The sequence below is a fragment of the Leptosomus discolor genome, chromosome 12, assembly GCF_034619465.1.
Source record: "Leptosomus discolor isolate bLepDis1 chromosome 12, bLepDis1.hap2, whole genome shotgun sequence".
Classification (NCBI taxonomy): domain Eukaryota; kingdom Metazoa; phylum Chordata; class Aves; order Leptosomiformes; family Leptosomidae; genus Leptosomus; species Leptosomus discolor.
The window spans coordinates 23,438,447-23,463,992 of record NC_141402.1 but is presented as its reverse complement, the minus strand read 5'-3'; the positions used below and the strand labels follow the sequence as shown (position 1 = coordinate 23,463,992).

At 53.1% G+C, this 25,546-nt stretch overlaps 1 pseudogene; it reads left to right on the top strand.

The window, feature by feature from the left end:
- Positions 1–369: 369 nt before the first annotated feature.
- Positions 370–24,080, top strand: LOC147414661 (axonemal central pair apparatus protein HYDIN-like; annotated as a pseudogene).
- Positions 24,081–25,546: the final 1,466 nt, after the last annotated feature.

The following is a 25,546-nucleotide window of genomic DNA, read 5'->3' as shown; positions in this document are numbered from 1 at the left end:
CAGGGCGATACTCTGCGCATGTTCCTTCTGTTGCTGGGGGGTCTTTCTCTGCCTCCTGGTGGTCGTAAGGATGAAGGCTGAAGGTCTTCCTCGTTGCCCTGTGGGTGAACTTATGCAAGAATGTGACTACTCAACCCCCTCAGCTACGGGTCCTGTTGACTTATGCAAGAATGTCCTTCGGTTGGGCTATCAAGCCTTGCGGGCACAGAAATCTTCCATCCATACCTTCCCATACAGGTTTAATGAACAAAGCACATTACACCAGGAGGTGCCTTAAGGATCCTGCCTAGAGAAGCTGCCTCAGATTGCTTTGCATCATGCTGTAGTTCCCAATTTCATCTTTCCTTTTCTTACTGTAGCTTCTCCTCGATGACAATACACTCCTTTTATATGTTGAAAACTGTGGGAGGAGTGTTTGTGGAGTTAATAGGGAATGTTATGGGTTGAATTTTCAGAAGAAATAGTCTGTCTGGGTGCAGACTCCTACATGAGAAATAACTAGTGCTAGTTTTGGTGAGAGTGCTCCTCACAGTCAGAGAGAGAAAAACTGGTGTTCAACGTCGCTAAGAGAGGGCATTTCCAAGGAAGCAATCCGTGATCAGCGTAAAAGGGAACTTAAGTGACGACCAGTTCCTCGCTTAGCTTCTCCATCAGCTGTAATTCAGATCCAAAAGAGCTGAACTCCAACTGCAGTTTGATCATAACAGAATATTGACACCAGGAATCATGGGATAACTGGCGGATAAATTCATATTTGTGTTATTTTCCCAGGTTTTCCTTGTACCTTGTCATGTCGCCTCACTAACACGTCCTCGGTACCCGTGACCTTCAACCTTCGCATTCCTGGGGATGGCTCAGGAGAGCCCAGTGTCAGCAGTTTTGTTCAAGTGGTGTACAACACTCGGTCATCCTGGAGAAGAGGAGCCCAAAGTCACGTCAAGCCGACGGAATTTACCATAACGCCCTGCAGAGGGACCCTCCGCTCCCAGGGACACCTGGATATCCAGGTAGGGGAAGAGTCCGGCCGTACGTGCTTCAGCAGGTGGAGCTGAAGCTTCATGGATGTATGGGAGGGCTTTGGTGATGCTGGCTTGGAGCATAACACGCGTGAGATCCCTGCAGTAGCGTTGGGCTTTTGTTAGCTGGGTTACTGTGGGGCTTTTCTGAAGGAGAAACGTTTTGTTTCCAAAATCATAAGCTGAAGACCGTGCACCCTGTGATCAAGTACAGAAGCCATTCATGTGTTTGAGAGCTGCTTGGAGCAATTTCTTTGATTTAGAGTGGGCAGAGGAAGGATGAGGACAGAAGGTGGCTGTTAAAAAAAAGAGATGTCATTGTATAAAGCAGTTTGCTTTTCTTCCCGGTCTTATTTCTCCTCTCCTGTTGTGCAGAATGAGTTGTGTTCACTGCGGTGATCTCCAACGGGGACTACAAAAGCTCTGGCAGCCAGGAGTGGCACATCTTCTGTGTTTTCCTGCTGTTTGTGGACTTTTGCTGGGCCCCATTTTGCCCTCTGCTTCCCGCTGTAAAGCTGAACTCATTCTGTTGAAGTCAACAGATTTCCTCTGTTTTTTTGCTGTTGGAGTTGAGATTAAAAACTCATCCCTTGATTTTAATACGGTGGTGGGTAGAGCATTAGTCTAACTGTGCTTTAATTTGGCTTGCATGTGTCCTGCTAACTGCAAGGTGTATTTAACACAGAAGATGTTGTCAGAAGCCTTTTGTTCCTCCCAGAGGCAGTGTTCTACCCATGGGCCAGCAGCAGAATTAAGGCAAAATTGTCCCTTTCCTTACCATGGAACGAGAACTGGAGGGCACCACCCTTGGATAATGGCTTTTGGGAGTCATGAAGTGTTTGATGCTCTTCTCTTCCACCAGGTCACCCTGTGTTCCAACACCGTGAGGAGCTACGAGCTGGCACTGGTGGTGGACGTGGATGGTGTGGGCAAGGAGGTGTCGGCGCTGCTCCTCACAGCCAGGTATCAGCGCTTTCCTTGCAGCTCCTCGTCTCTCCTTGTGCATCCATCACCAGCACGTTGCCTCGCACCTGGTTTGTTGGCTCCAGCTCCAAATGAGAAGTGTTGCTCAATGAGCGAGTTCTGCCCAGCTGGGTACGAGAACAGCAGGGCTTTGAAAGCAGCCCGTGTGGAGAAGCACCCGTGCTCAGCGGACAGGCACGGCCCTGAGCCTTTTTTGAGAGGGAACAGTAATTATACTCATTATTGGCCTTGGATTTGGTGCTTGAGGTGTAACAAATTTCCAAAGGGCCACCTCTCCTCCCTGCAAGTGGTGGGCTTGTGCTGGGCTGCGACCGAAATACAACATTTGTTTGGGACGCAGCGAGCAGCCTGCTGAAAGTTGGTGTCTGGTTCGGTTGGTGAAGACGCATGCAAATGGGAAAGGGGCTTATGGCAGGACTGGTGAGGGAAAAACAAAGGCAAGATCTTATGAAGGGGAAAGCAGTCCTTGATGTGGAAGGTGAGTGAGCTCAGGTTTCTTTTGAGCATCAATGTTCTCAGACTTCAGCCAGAAGTTGTTCTTGCTGCAGCCAGACTCAGTCCTGTTGGGCTGCAGTGGGTGTCAGTTTAATGACAAGAGGGGTGCAGTTCCCGGGTGCTGTTCCCTCGCCCAGGCAGAGTCATCCAGTCAGCGCCTGGGCTGCAGTTTTGTAGAACAAGAGCAAGTGGGCACAGACAGCGCACGGACCCATGGGGGTGAAGGGCCAAGGTAGCTGTAGGAGCTGGGAGAGGATGATCACCCGCTGCATGAGGCAGGTGGTGGCCTGTGCCCTCCATCGCTGGGGCAAATGGCTGAGTTTTCAGGCAGGGCAACAGTGGTGTGGGAGAGGAGGGAGTCTTTTTACTGGAGTCTTGTGTCTTTGAGTCTTGGCGAGCCCTGGTCCTCGGTGGGAAGGCTTCTCCAGAGGTCGTGCCTTGCTGGGACCCTTGGGAGGGTCCTTGCAAGCCTCCTAGGGCAGAGGAGGGGCAGAGCTGGTGGGACAGCTGTGGGACAGGGCACCGTGCTCTGCCTGGGCCCTTGGCAGCCTCTGTGATGCTGAGTCTCAGGGTTTGCCCCTCCTTTACAAGAGGTTGTTGAGTAAAACGAAGTCAAAGGTGATTTATCACTGTAGGGGTATTAAAGGTCTATTTGACAGTGACAAATGTGTTAGGCTCCGTTTCACGCTATCTGGGGAGTGAACATTCTACATTCTCTCAGTGTGCCCAATTCCCTTTCGGCCATCTCTTTGCCTAGATGCGTGGTGCCTCTGCTGCGAGCGCTCATCCCCGTCGTGACGTTTGAACAGTGCCTACTGAAAGTCCCTTGCCAGCAGACGCTGACCCTTGTGAACGACAGCGATCTTCCAGGCTGCTACAGGGTTCTTCCTCAGGTTTGGCATCGCGTCCGCCTCCTGCCCTCAAAGGTTATCGAGGGGTTTATTAAGGAAAAAAAGTGGTTTGGATAAGACCTTGCTAGTTTATATTCAAACCTAAAGGTTTGCTGAGAACAGGAACCTACCTGAGTATAATCTTTAGGAAGCAGTTAAATAGGAGCCTACCTGAATATAAACTTCAGGAAGCAGTTGATATTCTGGTCTTTGGGATGCTTTCATGCAGGAGAACTTAGAGGGTTGTGAAAAGCTGCTGCAAGGAGGCTGCCAGCACAGGAGTGGGTGGTTGTGGATGCAGCAGCTTTTGAACGCCCTGAGGGTGCTAAGCCCATGCAAGTCTTGCATGTTGTGTTGGGCTGTGCCTTTCTGCGTTTCTCCTAGGGATTTTTAAAAATGTGTGTGAGTTGCCAATGTGGTAGATGTTAAGGAGTCTAAAGTTTCCTCAGAAGTCCCTCTGAAGTTGCATTTGCTTCTGTCCCTTGCAGAAACGCAAGGAGGACGCTGCTGTGCGGTACTGCAGCCCTGTGCCGTGTGGGATCATCCAGCCTCACAGCTCGGTGGAGGTCCCGTTCACACTGGAAGCCCAGGTGACGGGGAAGCAGGACACCATCGCTCGTATCGCAGTGTTTGGGAGTGAAGGATCCCCACTGGTGAGTGCGAGGGGAAAAGTGTGCCTTTGTGTGACTCATCTTGGTGGGGCATGAAGTGTAGAGGGCTTCTTCCAGGGAAAACAAGAACTTGATATGGCTGGTGTGGGTGAGAGGAGGATGGATTCATGGCGTAAGCAACAGCTAATGCCTAGAGAAGAGGAAGGATGGTGTCCTCTTCGGTGGTGATCTAAGTGTCCGACACAGCATGTAATGGTGGATATGTGAGATGCCATAAGAAGCCCAGTGTGAAACCCAGCACAGTCCCTGGGTCTCGTACTCTGCTGTGTCATTAGATGAACAGCGACTGCTGCTTCGTTGGGGCTTTTGTTCAGGAGCACCCAGGGACCTCCCCGAACGCCGCTAAAGCAAGCGCTGTGTAAGAAACCATGCTGAGGGGATGTTTTGTGCAAGGCTGGATTTGAGCTTTCCTGAAGGTAACAGTGTGGGAGAGGTGTGAAGAAGGCAGCATGGGGAACAGGGTTTCTTTATCCTCTGGTAACGGGAGCTTGTGACTTTCAGATGGGATCACTCCAGTTTCCACACTTGCTCCAGGCCTTCTGTTTCAGTCTTACAACACTGAAAACTCCAAACAGATGTAGTTATCCCCAGCCTAGGAGTACCCTTAGAGCTGTCTAGTCTTTTTAAACGTTTGCTGTTGGTTTTTTTTATCTTTCCCACCTGCTTCTTGGAGCAGAAAATCCATCTAGTGAGCATTGGAGAAGGACCGGTTGTCTACATGCATCCGAGTAAGATAAATTTCGGCAGTATCCAAGTTCTACAAGATGCTTCTCGAACTCTCCGCCTCTCCAATCAGACTGTCATCCCTGCGTCCTTCCGGGCAGAGATGGTAAGTAGCTGTGGGGCTGTTTTCCAATGAAAATGACTGGTCTGTAGCAGCCTGTGACTTGATTTTTACATGCAACATTTCCATATTGCTGTCTGAGAGAGAAGGCAAGCTATTCCATCGCAATGCGGCACGAGGAGCCTGGCTCTGGGGCAGTTTTAGCTGGGGCACCCCTCAGTTAAGTAGAGTTTGTGTAGATTTTTGAGCAGAAAAGAGTCTGGATCATTTTTACAAGTTCTCCCTTTATTTTGTGGAAAGTATTTAGCTGTGAGAGTCGTGGGGTTTGGAGCTCTGAGCTCAAGAGAACCCTGTGCCCCTTTGCTCCTGAAAGAGCACGGATTTCCCTACGGTTTGCCTCTTGCATCTGCATTCACTTTGTGTCAAACTGCTGTTAATGGTAGAAACGAGGGTGTGAGGTCTGTCCTCAAACTGCTCCTGGCGAGGCGAGTTTCACACCTACTGGGGGTCAAACCAGCTGGGTTGTTGCAGAAAAATACACTTTCAAGGTTGTGTACTTTCAGCCTGCGGACTCCGTCGTGTGGCAGAGCCTCTCTGGAGACCGGCTGCAGAAAAAGGCTGTTTAATTCCTGGAGGCTGCCTCGTGTGCCAAGCTGCCTAGCAGAAAGAGCTTGGGTTGCTCCCCTGGCAGGGAGAGCAAGGCTGCTGCAGCCAGGAACGGCTCGTGTGCTGAGGCTGGGTGGGATGTGCTCCCTGCTGTGAGGGGCTTGCAAACAGGGCTCGGGAGAGATTTGTTCTCCGTGCTAGGTGGGTTGGACTTGTGGAGCTGGTAAACCCAGCCCTGGCACGGCAGGCTTGGCTGTGTCTGTGGATAAAGCATCAGGCAGTGTGTGAGAGTCCGGGCTCAGCCTCCTGGGCCAAGGAGGAAGGGGCTGAATTTCCCTCTTGTTGCTTTTCCAGCTGTTTGGGGGATAAATGTAACCTCCAAGTGGGGGATTCCCAGGGCAGCTTTCTTTGACTCCACAATGAAAATGCACTTTCCATCTCTGCAGAGAGCAGGCCACCTCGGATGGGTGGTGCTGGTGTATAAATGCTGAGTTTTGCATGCTTGTACCAGGCACTGACAGGCAGAGCTGTTGAGGTACTGCTGTCCTGGGGTGATGCCTTCCCTCCCTCCCCTGGGCAGCTTGCAGTGTACCCGGGGGGGCTGGCAGGAGTAGATGTGCCTCTCCATTGCCTCAGGGCCCTATTGTATGGGATTGAGCAATAAATCCTGTCCTACTTCACTGCAAGCTCCGCCAATATTGTGCCTAATCGACAAGCAGAACAATAATATGAGTGGTTCGGGGATGGTTTCTCTCCCTGCAGTAAGATGGGCTCTGCTGCTCCATAGTCCCTGCTGCTGACTCCCCAGGGTTGAGTTACCTCCTGGTGAGCATCTCCGCTTCTCAGGACAGCTGCTGCTGTCATGGAGATGTTCAAGCAGGCAGGTCCCGAGAAGCTGCTCGATCAGTTGTTTCAACGAGGGCTCTTCAGATGCCTCAACACGGTGATGCTGAGCCTGCCGGGCGGGAGCAGCACTGTGGAGGTGAGGTGTGCTCCAGCTGCTCCCCTGCCCTCAGCAGCTGCCTGCTTTGGTGCTGTTTTGGTGCCTCAGTTGAAGTTTTGCCCTTTTGCTGCTGCCTTAGGCTGCCTGGCAGATTATTGATGGAAAGAAGAGAGGACTGGATAATTTTAGAACTCAAATTTGAGATGCAGTGGGGTGTCAGGGTGACTTGCACACGTACATCCGAGAGCAGAACTGGCTCCGGCTGCCCCTTAGCCTAGCTGGTGGGTGGCTTGGGCATCCTTCATTCACTTGTGCCCCTGCACCCAAGTCTTGTGCTCTCTAAGATGCCAAAGCCTCTGCTTTGATTTCCTGCTTGGAGATCCCTGCAGGATGGTGAGGTGGGATTTCCCCAGCTCCCGTTTGATGGCTCATCTGGAAACTGTGGCTGTTTGCAGTCAGGCTTAGAGATCACGGTCCCCACTTGAAAGATAGAGCTGTTGACTGAAATTTTCACAGTGGTGTTGGATCAGCAATGTTACAGCACACTGACTGGCAGCTTGACAAACTGAGTGAGATTAAATGAAGGGGCAGCAGCAGGGCAAGTAAAGGGCTGGTGTCTTGTCCAAAGGCAAATGCTGGAATGCAGATGGCCACGCTGCCACCTCGGTGATATCCTTAACTGTCATGTGCAAATTGCTGTTCCTGTCAAGTCAAGCTTTCTTCTTGCTTTATGGGAGAAAAGAGCATTATCTGAGCAAGCAGAAATGGTTTTGGTGGATAACTTCAGTTTGGGATAGCGACATGGGATTACCTGGAGTACCCCTCGTGCACAGGCTTTCCCATCCCCCTGTCCTCTCTGTTGGACGAGTTGCAGGGAGCAGCACTGAGCATCTCTGCCACCAGAAGGAAATAAGTAAGGAACCTCCAAAGCTGTGTGCTGAGATGGGGCTTTTTGGGTTTGAAGAGGAGTTTGAAGGACTTGATACCTGAGGCCTGTGTTGGCTTATCCCTGCTTGCCAGGGTGTCTGCGGGTCTGCGACCCTTGGGACCAGTGTGTCATCCCATGTCATCCTCTGAATCCTGTGTCTGATGTGCTTGTACTTGTCAGGTTGCTTTCCCAGCTGCCAGGCAGCCCCATTAGAGAATCGTCTGGATCCAGCAAGGGGAGGATTTGGTTTTTTCTTGGGTAGAAAAGTCTGGAGGAGTAGGTCAACATGAAGGAGATGTTCATGCCCTTTCAAAATTGCTGTATTTCAGTAATCAAAGAAATTGTTATTCTGCTTGTCTAGGGCAACTGAACTTGTCGTACTGTGCTGCACCCACTGGCCAGCTGAACTGAAGAAGGGTGGAAGTCTTGAAGGCAATTAGGCTCCTGCAAGCAAGAGTGACTCCGCTAAGTGCTTTTCCCAGGGGAAAAGCAGGAGGAGTTTGGTTATTAACCGTTGTGCTTGGCCACAGCCGGCCAAGCTGTGTCCTGGCTGGAGAACCCCGATGTGCAGAGTGGTGGCACTGGTCTCCCCAGCCCAATGGGGAGAGCAGGTGGGATCTGGAGCTATGGACAGGGGACGCAAATGGAGACAAGCCTCGTCACCTCACTCGGCGGTCTCTTAGCTGAACCAAGCGTGACAAATTAGGCTCCACTGTCAGTGGCAGCGAGTGCCACACTTCAATTTTTGTCTTTTCTGCTGGCTTTAGAGGCCATGTCTCTTGATTTCAGTAGAACATCCCCTTGCTGGTGCTCTGGGGCAGAGGCTAAACCAAAGTGGTGCCTGTGCTTTTGCCAGGGAGATGCTGGTGCTGAGGTGCCGGGAGGAGGCTGGTTGTTGGTGGGAGCATCTAGCCAGCCTCAGGCTCTGATCTCCACCTCCTCCTGGGGCTTAGGGTACTTTTGGGCTGTCTTCTGTCACTGGCAGCCTGTGTGGTAAAGAGTAGCTTTGAAAGGAAGAACACGAGGTCCCCCACCTTGGGCCTGCTGGGACAGCTGGGACAAGGCTCTGTGCACAGCTGAGGTAGGAGAGGGCTTTATTTCCCCTTCGTGTGCAACCTCTGCGAGGAGCGATGGGTCAGCCTGACGAGGTGTGAATGCTGTCTTGCTAGAGCTGGGCCTTGGTACAGCACAGCTGCATTTTTGATATTGAGTTCTGCTTCCTCGTTCACTTGCGCAAGGCCAGAATGACCGGATCCCTTTAATGAACTGGGCTGCAGTATCGTCAGGAGAACGGAGTGCGGTGGCTCCTCAGTCATCCCTCAGGGCAGCCATCCAGCCATCTCTCAGATGCACGCTGGTTATAACCAAATGTTGGCAGCTCTTCTTCACACTGGAAATCTGGCCTGGGAGAAGCTAATGACCTCAGCATTGAACTTCTTGATTGAGTGATTGATCCCAACGCTTGCCTAGAACTCAGGGACTCTGATGTCCAGTAGTGCGAGCCCCTACAGGGGCAAAAATAGCCATCGTCTTTGTCTATCCAGTGCCTACAGCTATTGCATCATTTTCCAGATCATTCAAGGCTAAGCAAGTAGCAGGGATGTTATCAGAAGTTAGAGCGTGGTCTTCAAAGTGGAGGAATTTTTTTAGTGTGACCCTGAGAGATTTCTTGTCTCTGGGACACAGCCTGGATGGGTGTAGGCAGAAGCTGACCTAGAAACCCGAGTGAATCTAGCCCGGCAGAGCCTTTTGGTCCTGGCAGGTCTCCTGTTCAGCGATGCCCTGTGCTGCCCCTTGGACCCACACCAAATGCTACCTGAAAGAATGAGGACACGATGCAAATGGTGCTCCTCCGGAGCTGGCTGTTGGCCTGGCAGGGCCTGCTGGGTCTGCGCTGGGCCACTCTGGGAGGTTCAGAGTCTGGCTCCATCGAGACAGCCTGTCATTATTCCTCAGTAATAGCTTCTTGGGTACAACTTACTGCCCAGCTTGTGGCCAAGCTTTGATAAATGAGCTTTGTCAGAGAGCAGACTTGCCGCTTCACCTCTGGAGCAGAGCTGCCAGGTCTCCTTTTCAAGCGAGCTACCCTGTGCCCGCCTGAATCAGAGGAAGAGTTGTACATTGATGTCAGTGAGAACCTCCCGCCCAGCGGCTCGGTAGGAACGTGTTGGCTGGGTGGCCCTGGGCCGATGGCAGCGCAGTGGCTGCCTCCGAGGCCTGGCGATCAGCTACGGGCGGGATGCAGCGACAGCAGAAGAGGGTTGGTGGGATCCTGTGTGGTCAGTGAGTGTTCACCCTGTGCCAACTGCCTTCCTCCATCCCATTCTTACCTAAGACTTTCTTTTGCAGCTCTAGAGGACAAATTAAACGGAGCTGAGTTTATTAGTTTGGCCAGCGCCTGAATCCTTTTGATGCCTTTGGCGTGCTCCATCCTGGGATGCAGGCGTGCAGGCCTGACCTGCTCTCCGTGCTGGGCACAGCCAGCCTAAGGAGATGCCGTAGCTCAGGCACCTACACACACTGCGGGGACCCTGAGTGCTCACCAGGTTGTTGCTTCCCTGGCCTCCAGCTCGTCTTACCCTTGTTAGCAGAGGTCGTTCTGAGGGGGTTATTTAAAATGCTTCCCGTGATGTTGGAGTGCTGCTTGGTTTTCTGATGCTTCTCTCCCCCGGGCTGGCTGGTGGCCTGTTAAAGCTCAGTGCTGCCAGCCTGACAGATGGAAACTCGAGCGGACTTCACCTGGATCTAGCCTTGCTTGGCTTGTGTCAGGCCTCCAAGCACAGCGTTGGTTTCTAGTAAAAAAAAAAAAAAAAAAGGAAAAACCCCTTCTGTTACAATACTGCAGAGTTGTGGGTGAGTAGTGCCTGTCGTCCCAAACCCAGCACTGAACTGTGGGGTGCAGGTACCACCAACACAGTGATGGACACTTGGAAGGCGTACATCTACACCCCAGTGTGTTTCGTGCTGGACAAGGAGCGTTACATGCAGCTTCTCTTCTGCGAGCAAGCTTGCTCCCTGTGACTGTGGTTTTAGATGGTCTGGGGGTCCAGCACCCTTATTGCCCCATTTACAGAGGGAGGTGCAAGAGAAACCAGAGGAGGAGAGGGCTTGGGAAGCTGGGGTCATGTCCACAGAACATGTCTTGCAGTTTTCTTTGTGCTTATGGCTTTACTGCCCTGCTGTAACCACTTAGAGCTGAATTTTCCAAATGCGGACACTGTTGTCGGGAAGCCAGGAGAGAGAAAGCAGCTTCTCTTGGCCCACTCTCCAAAAGAGAGACTGGAGGGGGAATAACTTTCTTGGAGGATGAGCATCCCTTGGCTTGGGCAAAACTGGGTCAGCGAAGTGAGTCTGTTAAAGGAGGGTAAAGTAGAGGTTGTATAAGCTGCTGCATAGCTGCTGTTTCCAGACACCGTAGCTTAGATTTAGGGAAATTAAGCCGTTGTGGTTTTTACCTTCGAATCTTTAGTCTTTCCTTTTCCTGCCCTCCCCCAGGCTTCCTGGGTTCCATCCTAAGTTAGTGTTTGCCCTGTCTTACAGTCTGGCAAATACTCGTGCTGGAGGATTGAGCCCAGTAAAGGAGTGATCCCCCCCGAGGCCGAGGTGTCTGTGGCTGTCATAGGAAACTTGGACGACACTGAGAAGTTCGAGGACGAGGTGAACGTGTACATCGAGAACAGCTGTACCTACGTCATCCCTGTCCGGGCTGTTGGCATCGGCACCACGATCGTCACCGACGAACGATTTGCTCCGGAGCTCAACTTGGGACCTCACTTCAGGTAGGGTATCTCTCAGCTCCCACTCCTCCCATGGGCTCAGCAAGGAGGAGTTTGGCTGTGGTCCTTCAGGCTGGTTCTTTAGTGCTCAAGGTCCTGGCTCTGTTTCACTGAAGCCCCAGGGATTCCTTTAGAGACATTTTATGGCCACTTGAAAGTTCTTAGATACCCTCAAAAGCCATCCAAATGGAAAGCAGTTGCTCAATTGTCACTGAATTGTTTTCAGTTATAAACCATTTATTTTCTCACTCTACCAAACAAAAATTTGGAGGAAAACAGCAGGTCCCAGAAGCCTCCGGCTGGAAAATGCTACATTACAAGTATAAACCTCTTTCCTTTTGCAATAGCATTGCTTGCTTTTCCGTTCGCTATGCAGTATCGTCTCGCCACAACAGCAAACCCTGGCGGTAGCTTGTTAGCAACCCCTCAGCTAAATGAATGGTGCTGTTTTGTTTCCCTTCTGCCCAGCAGTCCTGGAGGAGCAGCAGAATTTCTTTGCCCTGCATTATGCTTCAGTTCACTCCTCTTTCCCAGCTCCCCTGCCAGGCTGCTCTTTATCAGACGTAGTCGCTCTTCCCTCCTTTCTCCTGCCGGCTTTCCTGGCCGTCTGCTCCGCAGCAGCAGCCCGAGGCACGGGCAGGCGAGGCGGCTGCAGGAGCAGCTCTGAAAGGGAGAGGGGGAGAAGCCCGCTGAGGTTGGGTGAGATAAATTGGGAGTGTTAATTGAAAGAGCTTAGCTCGAAGGAGGGGATTCCCTGCTCTTAATGCCTGTGCTGAAGGTGGGCATGTTCTTATAAATGAGAGAAAAATAAGGCTTTTCAAAGTGCTGTTTGCCTTGTGTTGGAGACCTGTTGGGATGAGAAGAATGGTCTTCTCAGTGTCTGTTCCTTTCCCTGGCTGCAAAGAGGGTCCACAGTGCTCTGATACTGAAATTTTGGGGTAGAAAGGGGAGGTTAATCCTACCTTAAGCATTTAGGATAGATTTGGGGCGGGGGGGATAAATGTGCACCCACAAGCCATCCACATAAGCAGGGACGTTGCAGGGAGGGTGGTGCTTGTGCTCTGTGCAGCCTCAAATTGGCTACACAACAGAGGGGACAATGTCAATGGGATCGGTGCCATTGTCTTCTGCCACCCTTCTTGTCTTCGCCTGCATACTGGGTTTGGAGTTGTTGCCATCGCTGTTGGCTGTGGAGCTGCCACTGGGTGAGCTGAGATGGGACCCAGGTAACACCTCGGACGAGTTGGGCTTTCCCAGAGCCACCAATTCTGCATCTACCCAAAGCTTCTCCAAGCTTTTAGCTGTTGCTGTCCGCAACATAAACCATTTCATACTGAGCTGGTGCACATCATTTTCACCAGTCTGTTTCAAGGACAAGTTTGTTCTATGCTGTCACTTCTGTGTTTGTATTTAGCTGCTTGTGGCAGACATGCGTTTTGTCAGCCACATATTCCGTACCTTTCGAAAAAAACCAGTCACTGTTCCAGGAACATTTCCTGGCCATGCTCAGATTTATGGAGGGTAAAAGAATTGCTCCAGACTAGCCTGCAGTTAGTGTTTCTCTACCTGAAGGAATCAATTTCCATTGAATATCCATTTTGGCTTACATCGGCTCCAGTTATTCATCCCTTGTTGTCACTCCATTCCCCCTCAGCAGCTAGACCCGGTCCTGCTGCTGTGTTCGTGTTGGGGAAGCTTCTGTTGATCATGCGTTCTCACAGTGCGTTTGTCTTCCTAAAACACAAAAACAGCTGCACCGTTCAGGCAAAGGGTGCTGTGTTGGGGGCGATGAGAGCTGGGTGCTCCCTAAGGGGTGGGGGGATGAGAGGGCTAACATGGGTGCCAGGGCAGGGGCCTCACCAGCGAGGCCAGTGGTGCCCAGATCACCAGATGAGTCCATACACCCTGCAGCTTCCCAATAGCATCTTCAGAGGAAGCCACCTGAGGCAGCAGCTCCCCAGGGGAAGGTGAGATGGCAGTGAAGCTGTTGCTCCATCTCCTTGCAGCCAGGACAAGGCCAGCTGAGCATCCGATGCAGTGAGAGCTGCAGGAAGCACCTTGGAGAAATGCTCTGATAATTGAGCAGCAAAGGCTGGTGATGCTCTGTCCACAGCAACTGAGGTGGTGATCTTGAGGAAGCTTTTTCTTGCTGTATGCAGAGAGACCAGCTGCTGGATGGTGATAAACTTAGGGGCAGCCAAGGTCTGACGTTTGCTGAAGCTTTGATCTGGGTCAGCCTTTTCGGAGGTGGTTTTATTGCTGAGTGTGCCGTCAGAGAACGCTGTCGGGGCGCTGCAGCGGGGCGACCGCTGGGAGACAGCAGCTCCCGTGACGTTTTCCATCTCTGCTTCTCTCCTAGCCTGGATCCCTGCCGTTACCGCTTCAAGGTAACGAACAAAGGGCGACGCACCCACCTGCTCTACTGGACAACGGAAGGTTTTGCCCCGTTTCGCCAGCGTGATCGCCCCCCTGCCAGCAGTAAGGCCAAGGGCAGCAGCTCCTCCCAGAGGCCCCAGCCTGCCTGCCCTGTGTTTAAGCTTCGACCGCTGAGGGCAGAGCTGAGGCCGGGCAAGAGTGTGGAGATGATGCTGGAAGGCTCCTCCAGCACTCCCCAGGTGAGGTCCCCCACGAGGGCTGTCCCCCATCAGATCACCTCCCCTGGGACTTCTTCTGCAGCCCCTTGACATTTGCCTGCGAAAATGAGCAGGTGCTTTCAAGAAACTGTTTTAAGGCCACAAGTTACCGTGGCAGCCCCAGTGGCTTTCCTTGCTGGCCACTGTCAGTTGCTAAGGCTTTTTCGTGTTGCCATAGCTACCATAAACCCAATTTGCTGATACCAAAATATAGGCTGAAGGAAGTGTTGCTGCTTCAGGGGCAAATGGGGGGTTACAAGGTGTCGTGTGCTGAGGCAGGAAGGGAGGGCAGAGAAAATAAGTTCACTGAGATGATGAATACAGGCAGTTTTTCATTTACTTTCTGCCAAGTAATGTGTCTGGGGGAGCAGTGAGTAAAAGCACCTGCAAAGGGAGGGAGTGTCTGGGAGCAGCCTCATTTTTCCTCTGTAGACAAACATGGGCAGAGGGCTTGTCTAGCGCTGAGTCCTGGAGGAGAAAAACGAACACAGGGTGTCAGCTCTTGTGATCGGAGTGACGTTCGTCCACGTGGGAAACTGTTCCCAGGGATCATTATAACTGACAGTTTGACTTTTGTCAATGTTTCCGTAAGAGCCTGCCCCAGTGTCCCAAGGGCAGTCGGGTCTTGCAGCACCCTCGGGTGGCAGCTCAGGGGGGAACATTTCAGCAGGGTCCCTGGGTGCCCTTCTTCCCAGGGGAAACCCAGCTCTGCGCAGAAGCTGCCAGCTGACCCTGGTGTGCGTTCCCTGGCTTCAGGACCACTGGGCACAGGTGTTTTAAGCAAATGCAGAATAAATCTGCGTTAAGCTCCTGCTGATTCTGGTGTTTTGAAAGGTGTCTTAAAGGGTTCCCTCAGCAGTAGCTTGAGGCAGACTTGATTACTCCCCTGGGTGCCTGCAGCGGGACTGTCCCTGTGCAGTTCTGAGCCCAGAGGTTTTGCTGAAGAGGGGAAAAAGGTTCCAGAAAGAAACTAGTGATGAGGGCACTGGTGAGGGTGTCTTGCCTGGAAGGCCAAAAGGGGATCTGTGAGCTCAGCTGTGGCTACCTGGCTCCTGCAGTCAAAGCCAAGGCCATGGGAGCAGGCTTTCCACCTTCCTGAGGTCTTGAGAACTTAATACTCTTCAGGTTGGCCAGAAGCCCAGCCCCCTGCATTGCACGTGATGATTTTCAAGTCTGTAGGCTCTGAGGAGGAGTTGGGTTGTGGTGTTGTACCAGAGGGAAGAGTGAGAAATGAAGGGAGGAATTTTGAGGCAGTGAAACCATGCGAACTCAGGAAAAAGTCTTGAAGCATGCCACTTAAGCAGAGGGTTTTCACGTGAAGTGCAAGGCATGTCTTTCCTGGGGAGATTTCTTTTAAAACCAGCTCTAGGAGGGCACAGCTCATCCTAGGAATGAGCGATCCCTTTACCTAAAGGCTGGCTGGCTATTTGATTTATTTTTTTTTCCCAAGGATGCTTTCCACTTGGCTTCCAAGGAGCGTTTGCTGCCGTTGGCCCTTCTATCACTTCTTTCTCTTAATATAGTTCCATACTTTTTTCTAACTAGTTCCTACAGCTTTCTGTAAGCCTTATGCTTGGCAACAGGACAAACCAAACCAATAATCCTTTGGGGCAGGGGTTATTACAGCTGTAGGCAGCACGTGACTCGCGAGTGCCGTTTGTGGCTGTTGGGGTGTAGCATTGCGGGCCTTTGGGGTCAGAATAAACAGGACGCGGCACGGAGAGAAAAGGGGGCGATCGAGGAGACCAGGGACTGTAACTGTGTGGCAGGAGCACGGCCCATGGTTGGGTGGCCAGCAAATGCAGGGTGTTTTCTGGACCCTCTGGGTGACGTGTGACTCTTGCATGCAGGTGGTGAAGGAGCGGCTGCTGTGTCACGCCGTCGTGGGGAGCGAGGCAGGGAAGGCACAGATAATGCAAGTGGATGTCACGTGTGAGTTTGTTGCTCCCGTTCTGCAACTGTCCTCCAGAGAAATCACTTTCCGGATGGAGAAGGTAAGTCTCTGGGTTGCATCCTGGCATTCAGTAGCGTGGCTGAGGACTGGAAGCCGGTGGGGCGTGTGTGCTGGTGTTCAAAGGAGGGAGTTAAGCAGCTTCTCCAAGTCCGCGGGGCTTTGGCTGTTGGTCTGAGATCATCCTTTTGCTCCTCTGGGGTCAGGGACAGTCTCAGTAGCTCTATTCTGCCCTTCTTGATGTGGAAACAGAATTGAGCTGCTGAGCCAAGGGCACGGGGTGAGATGGTGTGTGGGGACCCAGGAGAACAGCGTGGGCTTTGCACAGCTACCTCGAATGCTGGGGCTGCAGGTGGGAGAGCAGATCGCTGCAGCTGAGAGATGCTCAACCCCCTCCTGCCCTTTCTGAGGTGCTTTGTAAAGTAAGTGAGGTTGTTTTCAGAGATGGGACTGGTTTTTTTGACTTCACCAAAGTAAAACTGAGATGACAGCTGCTCAGGGATCGTGGGGGGGATCAGGGCCACTTCTAGAGAGCCACCAGTTTCTGTACTCAGTATAAAAGGGAGGTTTTTGAGGATCCTCGGAGGCATGGTGATGTCTTAACACCGATCCTGTAGGGAAGCTGAGACAGACTGAGATTCCTGTCAACGCCTCAGTCTGATGAGGAAAAACTGTCATCTCTTGTCCCTCTTTGCCTTCTCTGCTGTTGGTATGGATGCTAGCTCTGCGTTTCCCCAAGCCTTACTTTCTTCAAAGGACCTGCAGATGTCCTCAGCTGCAGTGATGATGACACCAATGCAAAGCAGATGCCCTTTGTTCTTCTGATCCTGACTCCTGCATCATCTTTTCCTCTCCCATGAGGTGTCAAAAAAGAGAAGATATTTCATTATTTAGTTTCTGTGTTTTCAGGTCTGTCCTCTGGTTCCCAGGCTTCCAGAGAAGCACAAATTCCTGTGAGCAGGCAGTTCAGATTTTAGTTAGAAGCTTTTCAGGCCCCCCTGATGTCTGCCTGTGGTCTGCTTGATGCCACGCGCTCCGATTTTTCAAGTGCTATGACACTGCAGCTGTTTGATATCAGGACATCCAGAACTGGTTTCCCAAACACAGTTTAGTTTATATAAACCGTGCAGGAAGCCCAGAGCAATGCATAAACAGGAAGAAATAGCTTAGGCTGAGGTAGCTTTGAGGCTACAGACACCTTGTCGCTGTAGCAGGGGCAGCAGGAGACACGTTGCAAGCGGACTGTTGAGGTTTCTAGCTGGCTGTATGTGCCTTGAAGTGTTCAAAGCCAACCTTGGGCTACTGCAGGCTCTCTGCTACGGGCCAAATCCTGCTTGCTTTTCTCCTCTGACTGGCATCACTGCTTTTATGAGGCTACTGGAACCGATAAGGTTGTAAGAAATGACTGTCTGTGAGTGAAGATCATCTTGTGCCTTTCTGCCCAAGAGAGCATACGAAACTGGAGACAAAGGGTCTGGGTTCACTTTCTGGTTTTGATCTTGTTCAGGCAGCTGCCGCCTCTCAGGGTCCTGTTCCCTCATCCGTACCCAAGACTGTTTCCCTGTCCCCTGGGGGATGCTGTGGTTTCTGAACATGAAAAACATCCGATATACTTAGAGAAGAACTTTCTTGAAGGGTAGAAACTAATAAAAATAGTTAATAGAGATGTATGCACTTTGGGGGTTGAAAAATTTGAAATGCATTGGAAGGGGAAGGAGATCCATGGGCACTTCAGGTTATTTTTTCCTTGTCTTCTGTTTCTGTAGCAACCCAGTGATGTCCTGACTCTTCAGTACAAGCCTCTCTCTTTAAAAAACGTCTGCTCCCTGCCAGTCAGCATTGTCCTGGCCTTAGGGCAACCCTTCTTAATCTGAGATGTGGACCAGCAGCCCCTCCCTGCAGACGTTCAGGTGAGCAGCCACAGACCTTCCTGCTGGGGGCGGGTTGCAGAGGGAGGAAGGTGGTGGTGCGTTTGTGTGGGGAGGTCCTCTAGCAGACAAATTTATTCCTTAGAGTCAGCAGTAGACTGGCCTGAACTAAATCAGGTTTGAAATGAGCCAGCGAAGGAAACAGAATATACCTGACTTGGGAAGAGACGTCCTGGCTCTGAGACACGAGGAGAAGGGAAGAGACAGCGAGGTCTGGGCAAGGCATGTAGTAAAGGTGTCTGCTGGAAACCATCCCAGCTCTGCAGCAGCCGTCTCAGATAACCTCCAGAGCAGCTTGCTCTCCAAGGGCAGCCCTGCTTTCCAGGAGGCTGAGGACGCTTCTCCAGCTGCTGCCTGGCGCCTGCCCCGTGGTTGGTAGAAGCTGTTGGACATGGACTCTGCTAAACACGGGTTGTTGTAGGCATGGCCGCCACTTCTGTGCCGTGCCAGTGAGTAGCCTCTGCAAGGGCGAGGCAGCGACGCTGTGTCACTTGTGCTGTGAGGTGAAGGAGTTCCTCTAGAGGCCGGGCAAAAGGCCCTGGCGTGCCAGAGCGCTGATCTGGTTGTGTATTTAGTGTGTAGCTTCTGTGGGTCCAGAATTCAGGAGAACAATATTTATTTCCCTCTTGTATTGGTGCAGAGCACAGTGACGTGAGCCTGAGAGAGTCTCAGACCAGAGTCTCGTGGTGCTTGCAGTCAGGCGCACTCTGGGAAGAAAATGAGGGATGAACTGAGAAGCCTGAGCTGGGGGTCACCCTTTGAACATTGGCATGTTTTGTGCTATCAGACCCTGAGACTTCATCACCCTGGTGATTAATACTCTTCATCTCCTTGCAGCCCGTCAAGCTGGAGATAGGGGAGGAACTTCATCTCTCTATCAGGTTTAACCCTGCTTATGAAGAAGACTTGAGTAGCCGGGTAGTAGAGAAGGTTCTGAAGATCAAGTTCCTTGAGCATCCTCATGAGGAGCTGGTCACCGTTCGGGGAGAAGTCTGCTTCCCGAATCTCCGTATCCAGACCACGGCCCTGGACTTTGGCTGCATCTTGAATGACACTGAAGATGTGCGTTACGTCGAGATGACCAACTGCAGCCCGCTTCTCGTCCGGTACCGCCGGTTGTTCCTGACAGATGGCCACGTGAGCCAGATGAGGTACGTGCACCTTTGCCCTCTCCTTGAAGCTCTTCTCCTTCCCGATCTCGTGTTTGTAACTTGCAAAGCCCAAGGCTGTTTGCCTGCGGTGTGACACATCACCTTCAGCTCTCCCTTGAGGAAATAACACCTACGGGCTGTGGTCAGGCTAGGTGCTCGGGGGAGAGGTGATCTCCACGGGTGTGACTCTCAGAAGGAGACAACGTTCTCCAGCCAAGCTGGGACTGTGAAACACTGCCAACACTTCTCACGTAGCCCATAACCCAGAGTCCTGCTCAGTCTCTGGAGCTACAAAGCTGTGCTTAGGCACTTGGACACGCAGATGTAGAACATGACCTCGTGTCCTTCCCTACCAACCCTGTGTGTTGTCACCTCATGCTAAGAGCCTACACAGGCACTGCCACCAGAATGATGTGCTACTGTCCCAGTCTCGTGCTGCTGCTTTGCTGTAGCCTCTGTGCTGGTTCCCTGGGAAGGAAAGCTGGTGTGGAAAGCTGCTTTCTCAGACCTTTGTGGCCTGAGGCAAACACCACCTCGGTGAAGTGAGTTTTTGTCTGTCGAACTGCACACCACGTTCACAAAGCTGCTACTTAGTGTTTGACAGCGAAAGGGCAGGTTCTGCTGCGGCTGTAGGTACAGCTGTAGATGTTGGTGGGAGCACTTGTCTGAACATTCCTGGGAATCTCCAGGGCCATCCAGAGCTGCTCTGTGGTTTCCAAGCCCAAGAGCAATCTGGCAGTCGTGCTGGGGCACATCTATAAACACATTTCTAGCAGTTCCTCCCACTGTGGCCTCTCTCCATAGTACGAAAGTCTAGTCTGGGCAGTTTTAATTACAGTAGCAAATGGTTTTTCCATAATGCCCCAGGAAACCCAGCAAAGTTAACTATTGTGCATTGAGGTGCTGCTATTACAAATAACAGAGATCATCAATAAAGAGTTTTGTTTAGGGAATTGGGATTTGGCTCAGAGGAGACGACCTGTTGGGAGCTGGAGATTAGCTGTGGCTACGAGGAGGGCTTGGGGGAGAAGACCTGGGGTAGCCCATGCACAGCTGGGTCTTACCAAGTAACAAGCAGGCTTTAGTGTGGCCCTTGATGCATGGCACCTTCAAGAACAGCCCCTGAAATGCAGAGGAAGGTCTGCAAAAGCAGGTGGAGGGAGATGGGCAGGGAAGGAGGAGCAGGGCTGTAAGCTCTGTTTGGAGGCTGCTGTCATCTCCTGGTAAATTAGATGAGGGTTTAATTCCAAACTAAAGGGAAAATCTAACAATGCATATAATTGTAATAACAGAGAAACAAGGACATTACAGCGAAGCCTGTGTGGAATTCATTTCCTCTGGGGAAAATTCCACTTGTTTGCCAGCTGCCTGTTTACTTTACTCTTATTTCTTTGTTTGGAACCAATTCAGGTTTTTGGAACCGTGAATGCCGAATCAGTTTTCAGTTTTTAATTACCCAGCTCCACCTAAATTGGCTTTGCTGGACCTGAGCCTGCAGGTGCTCGTTCTTCCAGCGGAGGCTGAGTCACCTGACTCTGCTGCAGAGAGTAGCAGTTGAGGGTCCTGAGCATCTGGCAGGAGAGGAGCCTCTGCTCCAGAGGGTTTGGCAGAGCCCCTTTGCTGGCTCGTTAGCGCTGTGCATGTTACGAGAGCTCCCTCTTCTGCTCTGCCTGTTAATTAAGCAGTAATGTACTCCCGGTCCCTCACCGGGGCCAAGCCTTGTTCTTGTGTGCAGCTGCAGGAAGGACAACTCAGGTGGGACTTCTCAGGTTAGGAAGAGCAGGGCCTCTAATCCAGATATGAAAACCAGCCTTAAATAATTAGCTCCAAAGCTAAAGAGAAATATTGATTTGGGAGCACGTCATTGAAGGCACAGACTTCCCAGCTGGGAATGAAGCAGCCAGGTTGCTGTAAAACATCTGCCTTGTTTGACTGTGGGGGGAACACTTGCAAATAGGCACGGTGCCAGGCAGGCACGGTTGGAGTGCGTCCATCCATGTGCTTGAGGAATACAAACAGAGTTACTGTGAGTGCCTGCTGTGATTTACACCAGGGAATGTAACCTGAGTCACCTGGGAATGTTTGAAAATGTGAAACCATTTACTTTTTACTGACAGATGTTGGTCAGACTATGAACAGCTTGTTTTAGGAAGGAACAGAGCTGAGTTTGGACTGCTTTGCTTGAATCATTTGCCACGTTGGTCCCCAAATGGTTTGTGTTTAGAAACTGCTGGGGAGGGAATCACACCATCGGCAAGTGCCACGTGGGCTATAACCTTATTTCAGCAGAGCTGCTGCCCTTTTAGCTCGAGGTGCAGTTAGAGGTGCTGTTCTGCAACCAGGGAATACCTGCAGCCCAGCAGGGAGCTGAATCTTCTCATCATGTATGGGTTAAAAATGACCAGAGCTTCCTTCCCCAAAGCGCTGATCGCTGCTGCTTTGGTGCTCATCAGGGGTCAACGGGCTGTTGAACTGTGAGTCTCTGCCTGGAGCTGCTCGATGTGTCTTTCCACGTTGCCTTGTGTGTGCGAGGGTGTCCCGTGCGGGGCTCTGTGGGCACCCCTGGGCGGTGCTGGGCTCTGTCGGGGTTGGGGCGCAGTGGGCTGCGGGCTCCATCCCTGCTCCTGCCGGACGGTGCTTGGAGAGAGGCACGGGGATCACCGCTGGGGGTGCACCAAAGGTGGGGACAGCTGACCCCGCATGACCCAAGGGGTTCCAGACCATTTGGTGGTAAAACTAGGGGGGAGGTTGGCAGGGGGCTGCTGCTTGGGGACTGGCCGGGCATTGGTCAGTTGGTGCTGAGCAGTTGTTTCCATCTGTATCGCTTCTCTGTCTTGGGCTTTATTTTTCTCTGTTTTTTTTTTCTTCTTTTCCTTACGAGTTATTATTGTTGCTGTCATTATTTCTTTTTAATTATTAAACTGTTTTTATCTTAACCCATGAGTTTTCTCACTTTTGCCCTTCTGATTCCTGCCTCCACCCTACCTGGGTGAGGGGCAGTGAGTGAGCGGTTGTGTGGTGCTTAGTTGCCGGCTGGGGTTAAACCCCAACACCAGGTTACTCGCAAGCCCTGCCTGGTTCACGCTTTAGGCTCTCCATGTTATTCCCACCATCCCGACAGCCCAGCCTTGTTCTTCATCGCTGCTTTATCGTGCCTTCTGTGCCCTAAGAGCAGTACTCGTGCCGTGCAAGCATACCTGTCTGCCAGCCTCTGGGAAGGTAACTCTGCCAAAGACAAAGAGCAGAACAGCCACGGCACAGTCTGCTGCAATTCTGCCCCTCGAGGCACCCGGCAGCCTCTCTCTCTCGCCTCTGGCTCTGCCCAGCTGGGCAGGGCAGTGTGGCTGTTGCAGAAACTGCTACACCCTGTGACTCCTTCTCAGGCTGTAGCTTTGCCCTGCGTACGGGCTGCCGAGGCCATCGACTGCCCGGGGGCCAGACAGCCTGGGGAGCTTTACCCCAAGCCATTCCCTTCCCCTTTGGGCAGCAGCGGTTCTGCTGCTGCTACAGGCAGCCGCCTTCTCCAGGGCAAGGGGCTGGGAGCACAGGCTGCTGCAGAGATGTCAGACCGAGACGCTGGTCCCTGGGCACCTGGTGCAGGGGACGCTGAGGTCCGTTCTGCGCCGCCCAGGGCTCTGCACGAGAAGAAGGTGTCTGTCACCAGCAGCCACGTGTCACTGTGCCCAGCGACTTGGCAGGTGTCCTGCTGCTTCGAGAAGAAGCATATTTCTCGCCTCGTAGTCTTGATGCTGAAACGGTTAGGGGTTCAACTTAGAAAAGTCTTTTGACATCAGAGCAAGATGACAGATTTTTACCAGTGGTAGGATTATGAGAGTGTCTTTACAAAAATATAGTACCATTTACCCGGGCTGGTACAAGATACCACAGACCTAAACAATGAATAGATAAGGAGGAGAGTGTTTTTGCAAGTACATGGCACTGTTTATCCAGAGGAGCCATGTGTTTATGAAGTAATCAGCAGGCCTCCTAAAACAAAAGGTGCCATATATCTCAGCAATTAGTGAATCTCAACAGAAACCAAGAACCAGACTACAAAGCTCTGTTAGATAAGACAACTTGCAAGAGACAATCAGGAGAACTCACCAGACTACAAAGCTCTGTTAGATAAAACAACTTGCAAGAGAAAAATCATTAAAAAAAAAAATTTCCTCAAAAATTTCAAGGGAAGTTGGAACTTTTCAACTTTAGGAAACAGTGCGCAGGCTTAATAGACTTATTAATATTATCTTCTCCACCCAGGAGATGCATAATGACATGATAATGAAACATACGATGCATGATGCAAAGGGGGGGTACACGTTAAGGGGTAAAAATGTAGTATATGTAGTAGGCGGGTCGGGAAGTCTGTGCCTTCCTAGTACCTTAGCCAATGGGGAACGGGAGAGGGTCCTATGTGGCCGGGAAATTAGGATAGAAAGGGGGCTTTGACCCCAGCAACTTTGAGAGAGCCCACGGGATCTGCCCAGTGGACTCTCCCTTTATTCGAATAAAGTTTATTTTACAGGACTCCTCTGTCTCCTTTGTGAACACTGACCGCTGGTGCAAGGATTTTTCCGCACACCGGCGCTGTGTTTCAGCTGTGTTGCTTGCTGAAAACGGCTTGCAGGCCAGGGGATACTCAGAGGGGTCTGAAATAAAGAAACTGAGCGTTGAAGCGATTGTTTTAAGGAGGTGCATCAGGCAGCCAAGGGAAGCGAGCTGCTCACCCGACACATGGGCAGGGCAGCCCGTCCAGCCCACCAAGCATCGCGTGTTGCAGGCAGCAAAGTGCAACTGAGACGCTTGCTGGCAGGAGGGGCAAGGAGAACAGGGGCACAGAGCTGACGTGAAGCCTCCAGGGCTCTGCGGGCACCAGCTGAGGACACCTCATCTACCAGCCGCCTCTTTCCCTTCCCTGCTTCACGGCTCATCCCTTTGCCCCCCGGTGGGGTGAGTGCCGTGGCGCAGTGTCCCCTGTGCGAGTGCAGCCTCGTGTGCGCGCAGGGCGGCAGAGCAGAGCACAGGCGGCGCAGAGGCGAGGGAAGGCGCAGCCGCCCCCACAGAGCCCGAGGGTCACCGGCGTCTCGCCCCGCGGCGGGTCAGCCCCTCGCGTCTGGCCGGCCTGGGGGCGCTGGTTCCTGCTCAACACCGCGGCCCCCCTCCCAGAAAGCAGCCCCTCCTCTCCCGCCTTCAGCACGCCGCCGGGGCTGCCTTCCCCCCCCGCGTGTGCTGAGCCGCTGCTCTCCCTCCCCCAGCCCCGATGCCGCCTGCAGACCGACACAGCGACCCCCGGGGCTCGCTCCGGGGGGAACAAACCCGTGTGAGGGGTTCCCTGCGCGGCTGCTCCTCCCCAGGGAGCGGGGCGGGGGCACGGGCAGGAGCGAGCCTCAGGTCTCCCAGCGGCCGAAGGCGAAGGGCCGGAGCGCTCCGGCCGTGCGGGGCCGTGCGGGGCAGGGCCGGGACCGCCGCTGCCCGGGCTGCGAGCGGGGCCGGGACTCGGCGGCTCCGGCGGGGCTGAGGCAGCGGCCGTTCCCGCCCGGCCGGGCGCTCGGATGGGGTCATTCATCACGGAGAAAGAGTCATTAAGGAGAAAGAGTCATTAAGGCGACGCTGCCGCCCGGACACCAAAGCGCCGACGGCCGCGGCCGTTGCGCATGCGCCGTGGTAGCGCTGTGCCGCGGGGCGGTCCCTCGCGCTCGCCGCCCCCTCCCGCTCGGGCCGCGCCGCTGCCGCGTGGCCGAAGCGCGGTCCTGCAGCCCGGCGGTCGCGCGCCGGCTCTGGCCCCTGCGGCGCGCCGTCGGGACCGGCGCATGCGCGGTGCGCAGAGGCAGCGTGGGCGAAGCGGCGGGCGCGGGTCCCGGCGGCGGCGGCGGCGGCAGGTGAGGGCCGAGGCCAGCGGTGAGGCGAGCGAGCCCCTTCGGCGGGCGCGGGGGTGTGTGCTGCCCGCGGGGCGCCCGGCGCTGGCGGCACGGGAAGCGCCGACCCCCCGGTGCGGCGGGCTGCCGGTCCGCGGGAGGCGAGCCGGGCCAGGGCAGCCCCGGGGAGCTGCCGAGAGCGGGGAGGAGGGGAAGGAGGCGGGCGCAGCCCCCGGGCGCCAGAGCCGCCCCTGAGCCTCCCCGGCCCCGCTCGCCCCGAGCAGCTGCCCCCAGCGCCGGCACCTCCCCCGCAGCCTGTGCCGTAGCCCCAGGCCGCCCCCGGCCCCGTCGTGCCGGCGGCAAGAGGGACGTGGACAGTGTCTCCAGAAGCCCCTGACGTTCTCTCGTTCCGGGTTCCTGTCCCTGTGTTTTCATTCTTCCCCATCTGTCCCACAGCCCGTTCTTGCCTTCGCTGGTCTCTGCCTGGCTCCCTGTCCCTGGTCTTTAATTGCTCTGTCTCCCCCCTTGAGCTCATCGAGGCTTTCTGATCTTTCTGAGTCTCTCTCTGCCCCCCTTACTGGGCCCTTTCTTAAATCCTCCCTCTCTGCCCTGTGGCCCGTCCCTGTTGCCAGTCTGCACTGGTAAGGAAAACTCCTCTGCACACAGTGAGATCAGTAGAGACGTCCTTTATTAACGATGCGCACCGGGGATGTGGGATCCTTCCCCAAGATGTCCACCTGCACATTGCAGTCAACAGAGATTTATACATTAAATTCATCCATATTCAGTCTATACAATGCACATTCAGCATCGTCCTCTTGATTGGTTCTTCTTCTCTCGCTTCTGATGCAAATTAGCGTGCAGCCTCTGTCGTAGTCTTCCATTGTTCCCTTGTGAGTAGGGGGTATAATTTGGGTAGGTGGTCCGTGAGTCGG